Here is a 4,015-nt window from a genome sequence, read left to right as displayed (position 1 = left end):
TTCAAAGACAGGGTGGAAAATGGTCATGTACTAACAGTCACATACAATGTGAACATAATTCAGTTTAAGTGGACTTCAGGGAAAAAATGCTAAAAAATGTATGATGTGGCCCTTTTAATCTATATAGGAGGTTGACCTCATATTCCATCATATGCCATGATCTGTATAAAATGCTTTGACTAAACCTTGTTTAACATCATAAATCAGGCCATTCTGGAAATGAGTGATCAAAGGAAAACTTGAATGGGCAAAATAACCAGTGCAAGATTCCAGGGTATCATTTGTTACATTAAATATATTCATTTAAAGACAAATGAAAGGAAAAAGTGATCAAAGATGCGATTGATTCAGAGGTTAAGTTAAAAATTACTACATTTAGGCAGAAAAAGTTATGTGTAATGGTATATCAAAGATGAAGATCTCAACTAGCAATGTTTTCTTTGATCTCAATGTAAGGTGCACTGCATCAGTAATCATTCTGCTAATTAAACACAATGCAAGTTTAACTACAGTAAACTGTTCAGGTTTTTCTAACAATATTTAGTTCTCCCTTACAATAATCACCAACCAGTGCCAGATAATCATAGACCCCCTCAACTCCCACTGAAATTGTATTTCTTTCTTCTTTTTCCTTTATTAGGCCAAGCTTGCTCGATTATGACTGCTAGTAACCAACCCATACTGTTATACAACATTTCCTTGAACCAGTTTAGTGCTTATTGTATCATTTTTTTCTGTCTAATAATTACAGTTTGGTATTTAATCATGTCAGTCATTCTCTCACACACGCACCCAAGGATTTGCCAGAGGTTTCTGGCCCTAAACGGAAGAAATATAGATCATTTTGAAGTGTTCCACACTTTAGATAAGCATTTCTGTGGCAGGGACTTTGAGGCGGGCTGCGATTTTTTATTTATTTTTTTATACATATTCCTAGGATACAACACTAAACATTTCCATAATCTTCACCTCAGAGCAGCACAGTAAACAGACTCATTTTCAATAATTTCTCATGCCTTTATGCAAAACAGGCTGATATGAATAAATGCATTTTGAAATTGGGGTAAAATACATACTGCACACATGATGATGGGATCGACGGAGCTCTCCGTGAGGCAAAGAGCATGGTGTGTGTTCAGTGTTGATGGAGAGCCGGGAGCAAAATGCTACTACAGCACAGGTATATGGCATAAATGGAGTCAAAAGAGCATGAACAAAACCAAGAAAATTACTGAAATAGAAAGACATTTAAGCATTATTTGATTTTATCTATTCTGACATACTTCGGGTATTAGTTTAAGGATCTTTAAAGGCTCTTTTCCATTACTAATGCAATATTATTCCTCCCTGTTACCTGAAGCTGCATATGATTTCACATGATTATATATGATGTGTGATTTGCTGCATATATTTGCTCCTGACAGTGATATATGACATACTGTATGTGACACTGAATTTATATTACTCATGTCTTCAGAAGATCATTGCCGGTAGCGTTCAGCATCAGGAAACAAACAATCTCTCTATGTTGTAACTCTTGGATGACAGTAAACCTTGTTTTCCAGCATTATCACACAGGGGAAATGTTGTGAGCACAGGCCCCATAGTTTGGAGTGACAGAGTCATCTGCCACTCAAGATTACAGCTCAAAAAAAGTGAAATGCATGATTGCTGTCACCAAAAGAGCTTCTATACAGCCAGGACATGCCTCTAAAGGATTGCAGTCTGCTGGAAAACTACATTTCTCAATGAAAAAAAAAAAAAAAAAAAAAAAAAAAAAAAAAAAAAAAAGAAAAACTGGAAATCACAAAAAACACTGTCAAGGGAGTCTAAGAATAGTTTACAATATCCAGCACAGAGCAGGTGCTCCAAGCATTGAGACTCCCCAGCTACTTAGGGGCCTAACTCAAGTTTGGTTCTAGAACAAATACATTATTGTATGTTTGTGTCACAGGTCGGAGCGGACCACAGATGTTGTGAGTCACGCCCCTTCCTAATTTCCACCTCGAGGAGGTCCCAAGAACACCCCAATGACACACGAGAGCCGGTAAGTAAATATTAAAACAGACTTTATTAAATTACTAAAAAAAAGGGTATGGGGAAGGGAGGCTAAAATCCAACCCTCCTTTTGGAGAGTAACAGTCTCGAGTCTCTTAGACTCCGTCACGGGAGATCTCAGGTGAGTTCTTCACTCCTCTTTCCTTCTGGCTATGTGATGACAATCAGCTTATTCACAAGTGCCCCTTTGTTCTGGCTTGCAGGACGACTGTCCAGGGCCCTCTCCTTTCCTGGACGTAACAGATACAAGTGGTAAGTATTGAGAGTTTGGATGCACAATGGATACCTGCTACTTTTGACGAACTCCGAGGCGACCCAGCGGATTATACTCCCGGTCGTCCAGATGCTGGGGGAACTGCCCAAGGGCTGCCGGGATCCAACTAAAACCATACTGGTAAGTGTACGGGAGGGGGTTTCCACGGTCTCTGTATCCTGAGTGACGAGTCGACATGCAGGTAGACGCTTCAAAGGGACCCGCTAGATCTGCACAAGAGCATAAAGGTAAGTGTAACAGGACTGGACACGGATAGTGGACAGAGGGGCCGCTGGCTCTTCACTCGGGGGCACAAGTAAGTCCGTAGGAAAGACAACTGGGGTTTCACTTGAGCATACAGGCGAGTGTACAACACAATATGTTGGCTTTAGCTTTGGGCATAAGGTAAGTACATCCAATACAACTGGGACTTCACTCTGGGCAGACAGGCGAGTGTACAACACAATATGCTGGCTTTAGCTTTGGGCATAAGGTAAGTACATCCAATATAACTGGGACTTCACCTCTGGGCGGACAGGCGAGTGTACAACACAATATGCTGGCTTTAGCTTTGGGCATAGGGTAAGTACATCAAAGGTAACTGGGACTTCACTTGGGCATACAGGCGAGTGTACAACACAATATGCTGGCTTTAGCTTTGGGCATAGGGTAAGTACATCAAATGTAACTGGGACTTCACTTGGGCATACGCTTACGGTGAATATACAGGGAAACAGGAAGTGATGTAACTCACAGACCTTCGAGGGAATAGACGTCAGACGTTCCTTTTCTGAGGCTTCTACCAACTGCTGATAGAGAGGCGGATCGAAAACTGTTGCGTTGGGCCGAACACGGCCTCCGCTGGCGTCACACACAGGTAAGTTGTCTCACCCGGGGTGTACTACACTGGATGGGTCGAACGCTTCCCTCTTCTTTCTACCAACCGACAAGTCAAGAGATCTAGACAGGGGCGAACCTTTGAAGAACTCCACAGCAGGTAATAATACACGCACAGCTGATTTCCTCCTACAGCAGCCAACTCCTCACCATTAATACTTCCCAATAGATCCACACTGTTCTTACTTGAAATTGTTTCCCACCACCGTCACGTGGGGAAGAAGGGTCAGGATGTCATCGACGGCATATAATTGGAGATGTTTTCTTCGCCCGCCTCGGTATTCACTTCCTTCACAGGATTTCGTCGGGCCTGAAAGGTGGTTGTTGATGACACAACACAGCACAAACACTGCAATTTTCAAGTGTATACACTCACAGCAAAGGACAAAGACTCACCCACTGCACTCCACACACTCTGGTGAATTTAGGGTCAACACCCCGTCTGACCAAAGACTCTTCCTGGAAGTCGTGAAGCCACGAATATTCAGATTTAAACGTTGCCGCCACAACAGCCCAACATCCTCTCTCGCTCACTGGTCCCGGCTCACCCACAATCCTCCTCCACGGTGGGGCCGCTCACATACTATGCCACAAACTCACAAAACGCTCACAGATGGTTCACTCTAGATGATTTTACTGCTGTACGATGGTTTAGGGTACTCACACCGTTACTACACGAGGTCTCTTTTCCCTCTTCTTTCCAGCTCCTGGATACTTCTCCTGCTGCCACGTGCCCTGTCGAAAAGGCCTCCTTCGGCGATACTTCCAGTGAGTCTTCCTGTTTTCAACCACTCAGAATTTGTTACA

At 42.8% G+C, this 4,015-nt stretch overlaps 1 long non-coding RNA gene across 1 annotated transcript; it reads right to left on the bottom strand.

Moving 5' to 3' along the window:
* Nucleotides 1-2,052: 2,052 nt before the first annotated feature.
* On the bottom strand, nucleotides 2,053-3,563 carry LOC122142263. Its single transcript, XR_006158486.1, has 2 exons — nucleotides 3,070-3,563; nucleotides 2,053-2,541 (listed from the first exon to the last, which is right to left on the bottom strand). It is a non-coding gene; the product is annotated as an uncharacterized LOC122142263 (long non-coding RNA).
* Nucleotides 3,564-4,015: the final 452 nt, after the last annotated feature.

The sequence above is a fragment of the Cyprinus carpio genome, chromosome A5, assembly GCF_018340385.1.
Source record: "Cyprinus carpio isolate SPL01 chromosome A5, ASM1834038v1, whole genome shotgun sequence".
Classification (NCBI taxonomy): Eukaryota; Metazoa; Chordata; class Actinopteri; order Cypriniformes; family Cyprinidae; genus Cyprinus; species Cyprinus carpio.
The sequence above is the reverse complement of the archived record's forward strand: the minus strand, read 5'-3'. Positions and strand labels throughout refer to the sequence as shown.